At 34.0% G+C, this 19687-nt stretch overlaps 1 long non-coding RNA gene across 1 annotated transcript in view; it reads right to left on the bottom strand.

The window, feature by feature from the left end:
• The window catches only part of LOC146993537 (uncharacterized), a 224436-nt gene that overhangs the window by 96167 nt on the left and 108582 nt on the right, over positions 1 to 19687 (bottom strand). The gene's annotated exons all lie outside the window — the stretch shown is intronic.

Here is a 19687-nt window from a genome sequence, read left to right as displayed (position 1 = left end):
CCGCATTCCAAAACTAATTCTGCCTAGATACAGTGTTCGTTATAAAAATTTACTAGATTTTGTATAACGCTTAAGAAGTTATCACACATGGCTATAGTGCCTGCTAGACGGGACCTTTCTGAGAAACGAGATTCTGGTAGCACTGGTTTAAACGGGAGGATTCCTAGAAAAAGGATCCCCGCCTGAAATGAAGTCTCGCCTAGCTACGAAAACTATGTTGCGGCTACGCGGGATTTTTTCAGACCCCACCGAAAATGTCTCGGCTGAACCTCAGTCCCGGTTAGAGACAACCAATCAGACGAAAGTTTTGCTTCTGAAGCCTCACGTGATCCCAATCTGAGCGGTAATTGATTAGTGCTTGGCGTTCAAGTCTTTGTAGTAAGTGAAAATGGTAATCTAGCTACGTGGGTTTCCTGGAATTGTGCGGGTTCTGAGAATTGTTCCTTTCAATGTTAAGTCCCATATAGCCGAAACATAATGTGATTGGGAATTTACTGATTTCTGATTCATTCGCTCATGCAGATTTCACAAAATGTCAAATCTGTCATATATACCTTGATTAGTTATTAACCCAGAGGCCCGGTGGCGCAGCGGCTAGCGCATCGCGCAGCAGCACCACAGGTTCGGGGCTCGATTCCCAGGCTGAGCAAGGTCGACTCAGCCTTTCATCCCTTGATCTCCATCACTTGGATCGATAAAATGAGTACCAAGTTCGCTTAGGGACTAAACACTGCGGGTCCTGCAACAAGCTGACTACTTGTTCAAAGCATATGCTTACGCACCCCGGGGCCCACGGCCAAGAAAGCATATTTTCAGGCACTGCACGCCACTGTTACGCCACTGAGTTTTGTTTAGTTATTAGCCCAAATGAGCGTTAGCTCAGAAGAGCTATTAATCTCGAAACGGCATTTTGAGTGGAATCACTCCCCCCCCAATGGCGGTCACTTGCCTATGACGGCATTGGCCACTACTAGGGCCAGAAGTGATGGTCATTTTATTGTGAAGGCACCTTATACCGCTACTTCTATGGAGGGACAGGCAATTTTACATCCATGCCTTCTCCGTGATTCGAACGCGGGTCCTTCGGTATCGCAGTCAGGTACCGATCAGGTAATCACATTAAATGCAGTCAGGTAATTACTTTAAATGTCCGCATCAACTTTCAAATTGTTGACAACAAATATTATCGCCGAGTATTATATTTAATGAAACTAAATAATGAATAATACCTGACCGTATGTATGTTTCTCGCATTGTGAAGCCGAATTTTAATTTTCGAATTTGTTTTATTATCTTTTTCTAATTTTGTAAAACTTTAAAGAATTTTTGATTAACAAACTTAACGATTTCAAAGCGAGCAATACCAACACTCTAGTGTACCAATACCAAATCTCAGTTATAAAAAGGGGTTCCGACACTTTTTTCAGTCGCGACCCCTTTTTATAACTGAGATTTTTTCGCGACCCCCAGGACCCCATAATATTTACAAAAATTTTGTGGGACCCCCATAAGTATTGCGCAAATCCGACACACGCATGAGTGGAACTGTCAATTTTTTCACTTGTCCTGTAATATACTATTGCATTTTTCTGGTCATTAACTTTAATTTCGAATTTTAAGATATAGAACAATGTGAAAATTTTAAGTAAGTAGCAGACGAAATGACAGCGTCACGTGCAAAGCAAGGAAAACTAACGTTTATATTAAGAAAAAAAAAAAAAAAAAAAAAAAGCATCGAAACGTTATCGTTTTTTTTTTCTTTGTCTGTATTGTCTTATCTTTATCTATTTTCAGATACATTGTCTAAAAATATTTGGTAATTGTAAAATTATTATAATAAATTAAAGAAATATCAAAATTGCTAAAATTTTTGGCGACCCCATTGAGGGTCGCGACCCAGAGCTTAAATTGCGCCGGAGCCCGGCTCCGATACTTCTTAGTTTTGGGGATATATTCTAATTCTAGCCGGAGCGCACCGGAGCCCTAAATAAGAAAGCTCCGGCACTATTTTATGCAACGGAACAGTTATTTTAGTAGAAATTTGATCTAGAAAATTTTATTTTTAGCAATAAAATTATATAAAAAATTGCTATTAAATTTTAATTTATCTCTTTACATTTTATTTAATTACTTTAATAAATAATAATAAATTAATAATAAGTTGTGAATTAATTAAAAAATAATTACAAGTAAAATAATAATTAATAAATATTAATTATGAATATCAATTAAATAATTATTAATTAATTTGATACTCGTTAATTATTTAATTTTTAAGTTATTAATGATTTTAATAGTCGTTTATTTATTTACTCTTGTTCCACCTTCGTGATGGTCTTTCATAGGGCTCCACTTTGAAATTAAGCCCTATCGCGACCCACAGTTTAAGAAACCCTGCTCTAGAGGGGCGGGGGATTATCTCTAGCGTTAAGACTGTTTTTAAGTACCTTCTGACTTTGGTTCCTCTATTGTTGCATCATGCTTTTCGGTAATTAGAGTTGACGTAATCCTGGTTTTAGCAGATACTTTTGCGATGTCTTCTAAAATTAGCTAGCTTCTACTGCATTGCTCCTTATTGGTGATTTTACTGAAATTGTACTATTTTGAATCAACAAAATAGAACATTTATACCTAATTTCGCATCTACATTCAGAAAATGCTGGATCATAAAATGCAACTCTTTGTATTTCATTTTTATTTAACTAAAAATCACGCAAATTTAATAGACGAATTTATTTCAGTTGACTGCAGATATTTAACAAAACTATTATAGATATTCTTTTTCAGATCAACCTATTTCCCAAAGCAAAAGAATAAAATGTTAAAATGTTCAATCATCTTTCCCTAGATGGCGCTACGTGCGCTATGAACGCCTTAATCATTAAGTGATCCATCATCGCTAAGAGCCGTGATATCTCGCTCAAAGATTAGTCCGCGGATTTTAAGACAAGAATGCTGCTTAAAAATGTTCTTTATTCGTATTAAGTAAGCAAAAAAGATTTTTTTTTTCCAGTAGCAAATGCACACTTGAGCAAGAGTCAACTAGCAAAAAGGAAAGGATGGAATAATTTCTAAATTGAGAGCAGATTGTATAAAATGTAGATTTAATACAATAACATTCTGACACTCATATCTCTATTTTTTCAATAACTTATTCATTTTCAGTTAATGCAAATTCAATTAGTTTATTAATTTATTTAATTCACGAATTGAGAGTAGAATACTTAAAATATTGATATAAGCAATAACATCTGAATGTCATTTCCCCCCCCCTTTCTTTTTCTTTGAAAAACTTGTTACTAGTTCATTTTAAATTAATTCAAATTAAATTTGTTTATTAATTTTATTTTCGCAAATTTTCTTAAATTAATTGTAATCTTAGTAAGAAAATGTCGGACAGAACTTAGTGTTCATTTGATATAATAATTGGTTCATTCTGAAAGGATAAAAACATAATATTAGATTTTAAAATCTAGTACGAAATTTAAGTAAAAAATTACTTCTGACTAAATTTTTGCATAATTTTTTTTACGAAAATGATTTTTTACCTCTGAAAAACTATCTCAGTAAGAAAATAATGTAAAGATATAATTCACTTTCCACATAATATAATTTTATGTTAGTCTTTATTATTTTTTTTTTTAATAAGAGGTGAGAAATATAATGCTATAAATTTTAGAATTAGTTTTAGAGCTCTAAAACTATCCGAAATACTAAACAATTATACCACCCAGTCCTCCAAATATATGCATGTAAAATGAAAAAGCAAGTAAATTCAAATACTAAATTTTATTTGCAATAGCAATACCTTAATCCTCCATTTTAATTTGACTGTTTCTCCTCTCCATTCTAAAAATAGTAAGTGCTTATAATAAACTTCTCTCTCTCTCTTTCAAAATCGGTAGCTGTCACATGATTTTTGTATAACGCTAAAGATGCAGGTACTTGCATAAACACTTTAACCAATAATAATGTTAGAAAATTAAATATTAACCAATTAGGAAATAGTGAAAAGGGAAATTGACATTACGAAGTGAAATCAAATACTTTGAAACTGACTTTCATATGAGAACTCTTTCTATTTTCCTCTGCGCTTTGCTACCTAGACGCACTACCGCTGATTCTCTGCTTACCGCAACGACGCTAAAAATATAAAAAATTCTATAATAGGCGCTTATTGCGCCAGTTTATTTGTGTTGACTTGAAAAAGTTTGTCAATGAGAATAAAAATAAATTTGACCATGACTGCAAACTTCGTCTTTATAACCGCAGTATCTAGTTTTAAAATTCCAAATTATTTCACATATACACTGAGACAAATAGACATACCATAAATGCTCATGCCATGAATAATATTGTTTTATCTTATGAAAGCATTATGAAACCAAATAGAAATTACATTGAACTGGTGCTTGAAAATTACATTTATGGACTGAGCTTAAAATGTAAAAGGATATTTTAAAAATTGATGAAAATTCCAAGGAAACTTTCTAAAGAAAGATTTTATAAAATAAATGAAGTGGTGAGTATTAGTTCTTGCTCTGAATTTAAATTTTTTAACAAATTAATATTTGTGTTACTAGCATATTTATTTTCCCATTAAAGTCGCAAAATTCTTCTTTTATTTTGAAAACGTATAAATATTAAAAATATGCTGATAATTGCAAAATTTATGTTTGCAAAATATTTATAGTATTTGCAAAATTTATATTTGCAAAATATTTATAGTATTTGCAAAATTTATATTGCAAAATATGCTGATAATTGCAAAATTTATATTTTAAGAGTCCTGAAAGGTTTAGAAATACTTAGTTTAATTTCATTGTCAAAGAAGTATGTTCTAGGATCATCATTTTATTTATCTGTAGCTTTCAACCTGAAAAACTGATTTACGATTTATCATCTCTGAATCTAATATTTCGACATTAATTTATCTATAATTACTACCTTACTAACAATGAGTTTAATAATTACGATTAGAAGCTAGTTTTTGTTTTTCTCCTGCTCTTTTTGTACTTTTGTTTTTTAAACCTTCTAGAAAAATAATTTTTTCCTCATTCTTTCTCCACCCCCCCCCCCGCTTTTTTTTTTTTTTTTTTTTTACATGCTGTTAGTTTAACATACAATCTTAGTAACGAATCTGTATTAATTTTTTTTTCAGCAATTATCTTACAAACTTTCAAATGAAAAACATAGGACATATGATGAAGCAAATATTGGAATTACGCAATGCTTAGTGTCTTATGTAGGTTTCTAAAGAAACTTTATATTTTTTATGAAAAAAAAATTTAAGTTTAACTTTTTAAAGGCTATAAATTCGTTATCATTTTTATTTTAAAAATAACGCAGTAAACCGAGCATAAACGCTGTTACTTTTAAAAAGTTTTAAAATTTATAAAATTATGTAAAAGAAAAAAATTGAAAAATTTGAATCCGAGTAACAGATTTAATAAATTAATTCCTGCTACATTTTCGAGGCTTTAAAGCGATAACGCATGCTTAATCATTAGGTAATGAATTTTATTCATTCGCTTTATGCCGCCCAATTGGGATAGTGGTTAGCGACGTTGACTGCTGTACCGAAGGGCTCGGTTTCGAATCCCGGAGAAGGCATAGATGTTTGTAAATGTATTGTGTCTGCGCGGCATGGGGGCACTCAAAATATGCGGCAAGCAGAAAGCCCTCTCGAGAAGTCGGTGGTAGGAGAAGAGAATTGGGAGAACCGTTGTACTTTACCCTCGGGGTGCTGTCCTTCAAATTATTTCTTTGCAGTCAACAAAGTCGGACTGCCACCTGCTTGGCTCAAGGCTCTGGCCAACGATACACAGAGTCTAGTACTCCTTGCCCCGATGATAATTCGTCGACTTGTTCTGATTCAAACAAGTGAGATTAGTAACAACAACAACATGAGTTATAAACTAAACTCGGATTTAGAATTTAGAATTAGATTTTAGAACGCGATGATGGAGGCCATAATCTTCGCTTAATTCAAAGGTGATTTGGGTGTGAGTGTAATGATTTAGAAGATGCTGACATCGAGACGCATAAAAAGTAGTTCCACTAAGAATGCTAATAGTCGTGCCTTTTCTGCACCTTCATAATTAGAAATTTCGTTTGAGTAAAGTAAGGGCAGTTCACAGGACGGAAGTGGAAGAGACGGAATAGGACGTGTTCAAGACGAAACTTCCGTTCAAAATGATTTAGTTTTAGTTTAGCTTTATTTTTGGTTAAGATTAAACTTCGATTTGAAATTTAAATTGCTATTGCTCGAAACTTTCTGTAAGTATCTCCATCATGAGTGTCATACAAGAATCGTATAACTTGGATTAATTTTGAAATTAAGCAGTTTACAGCGATTTATTATAAGCAGTTACTATTTTTAGGATGGAAAGGGAAAATAACCAATTTAAAACTGAGAGTTAAGGAAATACTGCAATTTCAAGTTATTATTTTGATTTACAACCTTTTATCTTATATATATATGCATGTAATAATAAAATTCCATAGTCAAGAATACACTTAAAATTCTAACTGTATGTTCTTTTCATTTTTTAATGGCGACGGTCTCTTATTTGAAAGTACGTGGAATTAAATCCACAGCCCCGTAGTCAAGTTGTTTTTCCCGCCTTTTCTACACGTACAGTTATAGAATGTTCTGGAAATATTTAAAGCGAACTGGATTGGCTGACGAGGCTGACGTCATTTCTTGGAAGCTCCACCTTTCCAGAGGCTATAAAAGGACTCGCAAAGGAATATCGAGGGCTTTTTCTTAAATGTCACGATGCAGTAAACTTCATACAAAAAGTTATTAGTAATTCTTTTTACTTACTCCGGATATCTGATTTTGTAACTGCTGTTTCTCCTGAATAATAGTAAATAGATCCTGTTTTTAACTTCCTTGTACGAAGTAAAAAGGAAGTATTGTAATCGCGAAAAGTTTCAGGCAGCATATTCCAACGAAAATATCCATTTTGACTGTTATCGAATGCAATTTAACGATGTATTTGCGTCATATCTGTACGTAAGGACAGAATAAAATACTCTTTTCCTTCAAAAAAATTATAAAACTGCTTTAAAATGAATTCTGAAGAGAATTTTTCGTGGCGTCTGTACGAACGTATGTACGTACTATCTCGCATAACTCAAAAACGATTAGCCTCAGAACGTTGAAATTTTGTATATAGGACTGCTATAACATGTAGATGTGCACCTCATGTTTTGGTTGCAATCGGCAGCACCAAACGTATATAAATATATATCCACTCTATTACCCGGCTCAGTGATCTCAGTTTCTTTACTCTTATATGTTTGTAAATTGTACATTTTTTGCTTTAAAAATGACTGAATTATGTTGTTTTTATCTTCCAGTTAAGGGTTTTATGCCTTTAGTAAATCTGTATGCAATGTTTTTAGAATTATCAACAATTTAAAAGTTGTTTAAGTGCCGCTAAGCCTATTTTGATGGCGGCCATTGTTTGTTTACATTTGAAACAGCTGAGTAGTGAATTTGTTGCAAATCTAGAGAAACGTAGCTTCGCAACAACAAAGATAAACGCCTTCATTTATTATTGCGATTTAAATCATGCTTAATCTTTTCTGGAATTTTTTCGAGGAAATAAGTGTTTAAGATTTACTTAATTTTTAATAATTTAATTTTTAATAATTAGTAATTTTTAGTAGAGATATTTTGAGTTTTTATGTATTTTTGCCTTGTCGCGAAGTGAGAATGAATTAATTGAATGAGAAATACTCAATCGTTTGTGAAAAACTGTTTGTTTTTTGTTTTGTTTGCTTAATTTCTTTTATACATCGTTCTAGCTTTATTATAGTATTTGAATAGAACATGTGGCAACGATTAGATAATTCTTTAAATGATATACATTTTGTGCATTCTGAGTTATAATATGAATGAAATATAATACTGTTAAGTAAACCTAGCACCAGAGTGTCGCTATGGTAAACAAAGTGAATTTTAAAGAATGCATTTATTCTATTGTGGTTTATGCGCTGTCGGCGAAGTAGGTTTAATTCAATCTAATAAGTTTAAATAAAATGCAAGAAAAAATGCGTATAATTTAATTTTTCGTACAAGGAAGTCATGTGGTGTACAGATCAGATTTTTTAAACTTATGATAATTTAAGCTACGACTACATTTATGATTCTTCACCAATCTATTTATTCCGGACAAAAGCTGGTACATCACATATATATATATGCATCCATATCTATCTCTTAATATATATAAAGAGAAAGAGATTTATAGTTTCCGAGTGTAGAATGAATTGAACATGTATAAATTAATGACTCTCTAATCTAAATTAATAACTCACGTGCAGAGAAAGATTCACATGAATAAATTGCTCAAACACTGTTAAAATAACTAGACATAAAAAAGAAAACTCAAGTTTGAGAATGCGAACCGAAAATTTAAAAATCTGCACATCAGTGAGGCAAATATGAAACAAACATTCTTTATAAGTCCCAATTAAAAATGAAAATGCCATAATAACAGCTAATGGATAAATTAGATATTACTGAAGAATTTGAAAAGTCATAAGTATAATAAAAAAAGTTAGTGATAAATAAAATAGGAAATTATCGTCAAGGAAATTACATACTGAATTTCATGTGTTAATAATTTTTGTAGTATAATTACCTACTTTTTAAATTGCTATTTGCTGCTTAGGAGTACCTTTATTAAATAAAATAACGCCATCTAGCTCAAAATGGCACTGCCCTCATGATTTAATAAAATTTTTTATCAGATAACAACTGATTGAAACGGTATGTGCTACGAATATTGATTGAACAGTCTTGTCATTAGTATACATGATATCTAGTAAAGCAGTTCAACGAAATTATTAATTTCGTTGCAGTCACGTTCCTTTTTACACTGTATCTCATCAAATATTATGTCAAAAAGGCAAGATTAAAAATTACAATTATCGTTTGGGGTAATAATAGATACTGAATGTTTCGTACATATTCATGCAGTACTTAAGGATAGTACCAAAATTAATTAAAAAATTTTTATCTTGAATTTTTTTAAGAATTTTGAAGTTTTTGAGGACAATACAGAATGAAATTCACGATTGTGAAACTCAGATGCAGTTTTTCAGATATCAATACTAATTTGAAATGGGTTTGTTACCTTCTATTTCAATATGAGCAGAAATCTATTACACTGTACAAGATCTTTTATAAGCTGATAAATTAATCAGAAATTCCAAATAAAAATTTTATACTTCGTGTAACTCTTAAAGCTCTGTTATGTTCTCTTAAGTGCTACTTTTAAATTCGTGAAATATTATTGTATTAGGGTTGCTGGAATCCGTTAACAGCACAGTAACTTAAAGAACTTCACAAATTCGAGAAATTCGACCCAGTGGTTGCTCATACTGGCCATTTTGCTGAACTGTTCTTCCATTCAGAACAGTTTAAGTAGTACATAACTATAACCCTAAGAATGATCTTATCTGAAGATTCATCTAGTATAATGCTCATATAAAGTTATTTTCTGAAAAAGTTCTGGTTTCTGTGGCTTTTTCATTTTTCGACTCGTCTTTCCGTAAAACTTCAGTTCATTGATACGTTTTCAAGCAAAAAAAACAACAGAAAAAGCTGTTGATATGTTATTTTATAACTGGTTTTTGAAGTTATTACTCCAAAAGGATTTTATCCCTGAAGGACTATTGCTTTCGTTTTGCGATTTTGCGTTGAAAACTTTAAAAGGCTGTATTACTTTTCGAATCGTTGCCACCAAATACTATCGCCCTGTATTATATTTGAAGAAATTAAATAATGCAGAATGTGCATAAACATATGTATGTTTCTCGCATTGTGATAAAACAACGGTACCTTGAGCCATCCAGTTTTGAATGACGTAATCCTACTGCGAATATGGGCATCTGAAATCCCAAATTTGAAATTTGAAATTTGTTTTACTATTGATTTCATATTTTGGAAAACTTTAACGAATTTTTGATTAACAAACTCAGCGATTATGCTCATTTTAAACTTATTTTGCGATATTGCTGTTGAACTGAATTTTATGGTTTAAGTGCACAGAACATGATATTTAATAAATAAAGTTTTTTTAACATACGAAACGTTAAAAAAACGCCCCTTTGGACATAATTTAAAATCTGAAAACTTTCAGATTTTTTTATGTTTGGAATCTTTACTACGACTTCTCTCTTTATTATTATTATTATTTTTTTTCGTTTTGATCCATTGATTATGTTATACTGTAGAAGATAGTTAAGTCAAGGCTGGACAAAATTTATAAAAGCTCTATGTTGTTGTGTTGCTTATATTAACTACTGTTTTGGTAAATTTGATTACGTTACATGGCTTTCTTTGTGATTTAAGACCACAATTTTCTATCTCTTTTATATTACTAGCCCACCAGCGGCCGAGCGGTAAAGACGCTGAACACTGGTAGTTCGGTCCGAGGTTCGAATCCCGCGAACGGGCTGGCTGCATGGGCGTTTTCGTGGTTTTCCTCATGTGTAACCTGTATACGAGCCAGTTTCCCTTAGAAAGACCTCCACGAAAGGCATTCCTCCCTTTAGGCAGATAGCCCTCGTGTGCTTTGCCATAACTGAATAATCTAATCCAATCCTTTTATATTACTATAAAAGACTATACCAGTTATTATCTTTTTAGATATTATTATATTTCTTCATCGCGGATATGGATGCCTGAACACAAATGGGTGCTGAATTTTCTGTGATATGTCTTTTGTATGTTCTTGATGCTTTGAGACTGACTTATTTATTGCCAACATTCTAGTAAACACACATTCTGAATGGGAAAAATGTTATTAATAGATCTGGACTGTAGACTACTTTTAATTAATTCTGAATTAGAGACAGGTTGCCAACAAAAATGTGTACTGTGGGAATTGAAAAGCGTAATAACACAGTCTGCGGTTTTGCTGCGTTTCGCAATGAACTGTTAGCAGAAGGAAGTGAATTTAATTTGCATTTAAACTCTGCTAATGCCTAAGCTGAAAACGTATACACATTTACAGGCTTGGCAAATAATTTTCAAAAAGGAAATTTGCCATCAAGCGCTGATGCCAACAACAGAATTACAACAGATAAATCTCAAAATATAAGGAGTCATTATGATGAAATGAAACAAAAATACCGTATATACCCGCGTATAAATCGAGATATTTTGGACAAAAAAAAAAAAAAAAAGACTTCAAAGTGGGGGGCGACTTATACGTGGGGCCATAAAAAATTAAAAGAATCGGAAGTTCAAAAATTTCTTTATATAATGCAGTTGTTTTCTTCCCGCGCTCAAATTGGACGACTTATCAAATAACTCACTTACTTGAAGTAATTTCATGACTTAAATTATGTGACGAACTAATCACATTCATACTTTAACTAGAGTACGTTTCGATTAAACCAAAGAATTTTCGGCCCCCGAACAACCGATCAATATCGAGCAATAAAAAAGTTTCGCCAACACGCCAAGAAAAGAGAAATGCAGATAGTCATTTTTAAAGATCGTCCGTTGATCATTTTTAGAATCGTCCGTTGATCATGAAAAGGGATGGATGGATGCTGACGGAACAGTCGATTGGCTTAAAAGTGTGTGGGATAAAAGACCGGGAGCAGCTTTCAAAAAACCTTCGCTTTTAGTATACGATTCTTTTCGTGGACACTTTTCTGAAGAAGTGACAAAACACCTAAAAACGACTGTGGCCGTAATTCCGGGAGGATTAACATCCGTCATTCAACCCCTAGATGTCTGCCTCAATAAGCCCTTCAAAGTAAATGTTAGAAAATATTGGGCAGAGTGGATTAGTTCCGGTCGACCAACATTTACAAAGGGAGGCAACATTAAAAAGCCCGATATTACATTAATTGCTCAGTGGGTTAAAGATGCTTGGAACGAAATACCCTCTAAAATGATTATAAAATCATTTAAAAAATGTTGTATTAGCAACCAACTAGACGGCACGGAAGATGATGCTGTTTTTGAAAGGAAAAATGACTGAAGAAGGCTCTAGTAGTGATTGTAACAATACAAAGTTCGAGACTGAAAATATGCATGATGACGAGCCAACGACGACAGAAGAGTTCTATGAAATGTTTGGCGAATCTGACCATGAATCGGATGTTGAAGGATTTTGATTTTGTTTATTTACCAAGGTATTTTTATCGTATATTTACTTTTTTTCCTCAGATGATTTTGAATAAATGTAGTACTTAAAAAAATTTTGAAGTTTCTCGATCGATTTCGGAAGTGGGGGGTCGACTTATAGACGGGTTTCTTATTTTCTACGAATTTTTTATGTCGAAGTGGGGGGGGGGGGTCGACTTATACGCGGTATCGACTTATACGCGAGTATATACGTTACGTGTTCTTTGGGCTATTAAACTTGCTTATGATTTGTATTTTTAAGCATTTACTGCATTTCGTAATACGTTCAGTGAATATACGGAAATCTGAAAAATTCTCTTGAAGAACTTTAAATACCTTGTAGAATATTTACGTGGATTTTTCAAGCCTTATCCATTATTTTTTACCGCTTTGTAATACTTTTTCGAGAGCGAATTGCCGCATCATAGTTTTCTTTCCTGTATACATTACCGATTAGGGAAAGAAGCTTCATAAGAACTTCAAAATATCGACTGATAAAACAAAAAATATTTGAAAAATTGTTAATTGGTAGAATTATGCCTTATTTCTAATAAAACTATTGTATTTAATCAATAAACTTTTTTCTATCCCTGAAGTTAACGCGACCGTTATTATAAAAGTTGTTATTTGCCCGAGACACTATTTTAATTAAAAAATATCAATTAATTTTAAGACAAAACTGATAGTTGCTCTGGAAATTAAGAATGTTTTTGATGTGGCATAGTCCCCAACAATTTTGCAAAAACAGAGATTTTCTATGTCTCAGTCAATTTTTACTCTTTTGCTCAAAATTATTTTTTAAGATGACGGTTCCATTCCATTGGTAAAATGAAAACATTGGACACAGTCTTGAGTTAATATCGACCAAGAAGGCGTGCACTCTGGAAGTGTGCATTTCGCTTTGTCAAAGAACTTCGGAAACCAGTTTTACATCGGATTATCATATAGTATGTTGAAATATCGATAGGAAAACGGATACGGTTTGGAAGTCATAGACGATCAAGTATTGGGTAAATCGTGGACAGCGACCAGAACGTAATTCCAGACACCTTCTCCACTTGGAAAAGCTGTTGCTACTTTTATGGTACTCTACTCTTGGAGTGATTCCTCGCATCTTCCTTAGTAGGGACTAAAGTCTCTAAGAAGGATAGTTATAGTACTAAATTATAAGACACTCAGTGTTAGCATGCCTTCAGATATCCAATAACAATCAATATACATAGCTCCCTACGTTGCGTAACTAGGATCGCTCCCAAGTCATACTGACTATGTGAACTCTCAGTTAAATTGCAGTATGAAGTATAACATTTTTCTTTACCGAAAGTATTTTTATGATTCATCTGGGAATAATTATCACTTCTTCAGTCATCTTAAGGGCATTTTAGCCACAGATACGCACACAAAACGGTCTGTAACGTGAAAGAAGTTCCGTACGCAGCTAAGACAGACCTTCTGCCAAAAGATCCAGGCATTAGTAGGGTGACGACAAAAAATTATATACTGATTCCATTTATTTAACATTTGAAGGCTATTGGGCATTACACTCGCAATAGACCATTACAGGAACTGCGAGAATTCTGGACTTTTACTGAGGTATACTATTCAGACGTGTTATTTCACAGTAAACTTAATTGGAATACTCATTTTAATAACAAATATTTAAAGGTTTATCTAAAATGCTGGAATTCAACATCGGAAGTTGGACCAAATGCTTTGAAAATTATATGTAAAGGAACTATCTTTCGAGTCTTAAGTATCCTCAGTGAGTATAAAAATTTAAGAGCTATAGAGACAGTATTACAGGAAAATAAAAATAATGTCAGCTCGAAAAGTATTTGTCTTGTTCATTGATTTTGTGTAATTTCACTACAATGTTTTACGTATTCCGGCACCTGCTATGTCTCATAGTTTAGCTAGCAGTTACAGAAATGTATTTCAGCTACAATATAGATTTTCTATATAATTATGATGTAGAAATTTCTCCAAAATATTTGCAACGTTCTAGTAAGCACACATTCCAAATCGGAGTAAGGTTGTCGCTAGATCTGAACTGGAGGCTACTGTTACGTTTAATTTTCTTCACGGGTTCGTGCAGATTTGGAGTGAATAACAACGACGGCACTTGATGAAATATCGAAACACACTTTGTTTACCGATATTAATCAGGACAGTTCCAAAACACTTTTACAGTCGTCGAAGATATACTATAAAGATGCTGGAACAATCAGCGACACAGCCTTCACACTGTCAGGCAATAACCGTGGAGACAGCTTCACTGCAAAGCACCGGAGTACAGCTCCCGACTCTGCTCGGTCGTTCTCGGAACTCCACGTACTCTCGAGACTCTCCACGCTACAACTCGCGATGCACTCGACGACACACAGAGCACGGCTCCCGACTCTTCGGTTCAGTCGTTCCCGGAGCTCAACGCACTCTCTCGACGATGCACTAACCGCGATACACTAAGAGACTCTTCGATGCACTTGATGACCCACTCGGCACTCGCTGCCCGACTGCCAACTCGATCAACTCCGCACGGACTGACTAACTCGAGACTAACTATCTCGCACTCACTCTCCGCGTACCAACAGGATTTATATAGTTTTTGGCTTGTGTTCAAGAACATTCTGGGCTAAACCGGTAAGAATTTGTTCCAGAAGGTTCTCCATCCGTCCATGGCACATCACCAATTTTGTCGCCAAATGGGCGATTTCTCGCCAAATGTGGCAACACTGCCGTCCCTTTCCATTTTATAGCAACCCTAAAACTGCTCTGCGGAGAAGCTATCTTACCGCTCTTGGAGATTTTGTAACGGTACTTTTGATTAAATCCGAATTAGAAACAGGTTGTCAAAAAAAAAAAAAAAAAAAAAAAAGTGTACATTTGGAGTTTGAGAGTATAGTAACACAGTCTGTGTTTTTGCTGTGTTTCGCAATGAATTTATTAGCAGTAAGAAGGGAGTTTAATTTGTATTTAATCTGTTATAATACCCAGGCTGAAACATATGCACTTTCCCAGGTTGGCAAAGAATTTTCAAAGAAGAAATTTGCCACTTTCAAGCTCTCATGCGAACAGCAAAACTACAGCAGGTAGAATTCAAAATATAAGGAGTCATCTTTATAATTACGTGATACACTCTATGTGAATTATTTTTAGAACTTACAAAATGCATATTAAATGGATTTAGAATAACTTTGGGAGTATTAGAAGTGATAGATAAATGTCTGAAAGAACAGATTTATCCGATCTATCTTACAGTTTTAGAAACATTCTCTAAAATTAGGGAGAAAATGCTTTTTTTTTTTTTTTTTTTTTTTTTTTTTTCCTCTTGGGGTTGAAGGGAAGGAAGTAAAAATGCCTTTATTCATGCAATATAGCCGGGCTCTTACTGGCTATCACAGAATTAATGAACGGCTAGACCGATTTAAATATATTGATTCTCATCTGTAGCCGTTTGAGTCCATTAAAAACAACAGTATTGGATCTTTTTTATGTTACTTCAATTTTCTGAAACCTAATTGAACCGATTATGAGGTTTACGTAATACCTCGCGGTCACTAGAATTAAGTTCCTTGATTTCCGCGAAAAATCTCGAGTAGTCGAATAGTCACTTATGTATGATTTATAGAGTCTGTTTCTCTTGTTCCACATAAACTGAAATAGACCCTATAATGACCTGGCGAATTTTCGCATAGGCGTGAATAAAACTACTGACTCAGACGAAGGGTAAAAAGAACCCTTTATTAATTCAAGCTAGTTAACAGAAAGGCATGGACTTCGTGCGTTACAAAGACACCGTCAACTTGCGGTGGAAACTAAAACATAGAATATAATACAAGTTAAACCTAAAATAAATAATGCAAGATCGCACTTAAGTTACGCCTAAGAGGTGGACTCACAAGAATCTAACCGGCGTGATACTAACCTGATAAGGCCAAGAGGATAACTAACGTGACCGCGAAATAACAACGAAACGCGCGCTTGGCTGACGAAACACGCTCTGAAAAACTCAGATATTCACCCGTTTAAATAAGCACTTCAGTTAACTTTAAATTTACATCCTGGCGAGAGAATGTGAGGGGAAGTTGAGAAGTCTAGAACAGGTATCAAACTTAAAATAAATTTGTTATGCAAAATAAGAAAAACCCTACAGATTATGTAGCCGAAGCTTCGGCGTTTATAAATTGACTTCGGCAACTGATGCAACATGAGCGCATCGCGTTATTCGTATGTACTAGAGTTTCCTAGGAGACAACAGGAAGAACGCAGATAAGGAGTAATCATTGCCCATTGAGTCAGGCAATGTCACCGAATTGATTGAAAATCTAACAACACGTTTCCCGTTTCAAAACATGTGATTGAAATATTTAAATACAATTCTAAAGTCTCCAGTGTACAAATGGAAAAAAACAATCTAAGAAATCCAATACAACAACACCATTACAAATTTACATCCCTACAAAGTAATATATTATGCATTACGATCACAAGATGCGTGTGGAAAATCTTAAAACAGCTGGCCGTTTTATGATATAAGGTATTTTCTCCCTCCTTCCAGCATGCCTTCGTGGTGTAATGATAGCACACTCGGCGCATATTCGAGAGGTCCAGGTTAGAGTCTCGTAGAGGGCATTGGGCCACCAAAAAAAAGACACCAAAATCACATAATCGTGGCAATGCAGCTGCGAAAAAAGAATGAGTTCTTTAATTTATTAATATACTAGATTAATGCTTTCTGTGCGATGATGACACTCGTCGCAGGCGTAAAAATCAGAAATGTCTTCAGTACCTGGAAGTCATAATTTTAAAGCAATAGTTGAAGAAGTTGACCATACACATTATGGCAACACATGCAGGTAATTCCTCACATTTTTGTGTAGTATTCAAATTTAGGGGAAGGTCAGAGAGTAAATTTTGGAAAAGAATATACTTACTATATACTTTTAACGAAAGTTAGTTAAAACTTTTTTTTTTAATTAAAGATCCGAAAAACTTAACGCACTCTTGCATGCTTCATTATTCTTCATTAATATCTTGCAACAGAAATTTATGATAAAACTACTAACGCTGTTCTGGCAGTCAAAAAAAAGTCACTTAAGATTTAACAAAAAGTGAAATTTCCTATTCTCTCCATTACAGCTGGCTTATGTTAAAGCTGATAATAGCTGAAAATCACCCAGAAGACGAATCTCTCCAAAGAAGTAGGTTCAGAAATGGGGGGAGAGGAGAGGAAAGCTAAACAGAAAAATTAACTCTCTTCAAAAGGGAATCTAGTGATTGTTGCATGCATGACTTGCTGGTGACGATTATATTCCATGCAATTATACAGCAATAACAGAGGATACATGTTATAATTGAAAGAGATGTTGCTTGAAATGTAAAAAACTATTTCAAGGACAAAAAGAAAATTGAGAAATATTTTTTTTAGCCATCTATTAAACTGAAAGGTAGTTAAACTTCTTAGAATTAACTGCAAATTTTAAATGCTCGGCTAGTTTGGGGGGGGGGGGCGGCGAGATGGAAGTATACTGGTGCTGTGATATGGATAGGCTGACAGCAAGTACCTAAGAATGCCACTTAGTGAAAATAGTTATCATAAAAATTCAATCATTTTTCTGTATTATATGGAAAAATTGAGTCGAAGTTCCTTTACACTCCAGTTGGTATCAGAGATACCATAATGAGTGTCTAGAAAACGGTAACGTAAATCATTTTTACGCAGGTGCAATGAGACGTCTTTCTTCTGTCTCCACTTATCTTCGACAACACAGTTATGCACTTTTTTAACCCCAGATTCTTATGAGATTAAATAATAATAATAAAAATAAAAAGTAACAGAAACAAAAGGAAAAAATCTCTTAGCGACCTTGAAGAAACTGAGATTTTTAACCGTTAAAAAAAAAACTGCTATAATTAAAAACACGAACTTTTTCTTTTCTCAACTCCGACATTCCTGTCACGTGGCTGTTGTCGTGGCAACGGAGATGATCGCCTCGGGAGAGAGTCACGTGATCCCAGAGCGACGAAAGAAGCAGGTGCAAGCTGAGAAAATGCAAATGAGGCGAGGCAAGATGAGCAGAATCTCGTCCTCCGATGTTGGAGCACGGCAGGGTGATTGGATTACCGAGTGTGGTGTAATTAAACGGATTGGCCCGGGGGGTCAGGGGGCCAGTCTGGGCTATGTAGACAATCTGAAAATATCTTGTTTAATGTCAGTTGAAGGTACGCTGTGAAAATTATTATACCTCTTGTACCCGTTGCGGTCTTTGAACTGTTTTCGGAATGCCACTTATAAGGGGTACATGAATTTTCACCTTTCGGGTTAAAAAGAAACATTACTTATTTAGTAGTTATGATAATGCTTTAACATGTATTGTAAAGACGTGTAATTTTGCTTTTCCAAACCTACATGCTTTTCTGACAGATAATTTTAGTTGAACTATAGTTGATATCAATAACAACGTGTCCATTTGGTTTGATAAATTAAAAACAATGACCTTTTTAAATATCTCTAACGGAACACCTTTTAAATATTTACTGGTTTCAGTTCGTGGATTACATATCACAGAAAAATAAATAATATTGCTAGTCGGAGGAAATATTTCTAGCAAGCCTCGTGCGCAAGTGATCCGTGAAATAAATATATAACGATGTCTTGAGCAACCTAGTCTTCATTGGAAAGGTACGCAAGTTTCTACATGACATTAATTTTAGATGAAATAACACTATGGCAGTTTTTCTTCTGACAATTAAACTTTGCTATTTTGAACAGCTCATTTTAAATATTAGATTTTGTGTTCAAGATCTTCAACTTTTGAGGAGACTAAGTCTTAAGCAAGTAGGCCTGTTGTAACTGCTTAGCTTCAAACTGCTTCAGGAAATAAATAGGAATCTGAGGACGAAGATCAGATTGTAATATCTTGTTAATCTTTTCATTTTATATATTTTTTAAAAACTTTCTCGAACTCTATTTGTAAACTGTTCCAGGTATTAGACTGCATTTTGAAAGTTTCAGATGACAATTTCTTCCTTGCTTTCTCTCAATCCTCCAAGCCAGAGTAAGAAAATTATATATAGTATAAGTATAGAGTCTTCGACTTTAATTTTCTTACTCTTTCTTAAAGAGACCCACAAGAAATGCTGGAGATTTAGAGCCATTTGTGAAAATTTCCATTCCGTTGTTAGATGGCAAGTCAAGTTTCCAGTGGTACATTTGTATCGTACCTGGGTATCGAACCCATTTAGAGGTCTAATGAACTTAGTTCGGAGTGCCGCGTTCATTTTCTATACCACTATGCTTTGGTTTCTAAATCAAGGTGTAGGTCTATTGGAAAAAAACCCGTTATAACTTGGAGAACAGGAGTAGAAGCCGTCTTGTACCCTCTTGAGAGAAACAACACTATGAGTGTTTGAATTTGAAGTATCCTGTTCCGCATTCTTGCAGTTAGGCTAGTCCAACAAGCATGGCAACCATAAGTTGCTATTCGTAGTAATGGCTTTCTGTAATTCCTTTAGAACATCATT

Source organism: Stegodyphus dumicola, chromosome 12 (genome assembly GCF_044657685.1).
Source record: "Stegodyphus dumicola isolate Sdum_Otavi_A_Nest chromosome 12, ASM4465768v1".
Classification (NCBI taxonomy): Eukaryota; Metazoa; Arthropoda; class Arachnida; order Araneae; family Eresidae; genus Stegodyphus; species Stegodyphus dumicola.
This window is presented reverse-complemented; position numbering and strand designations above follow the sequence as displayed.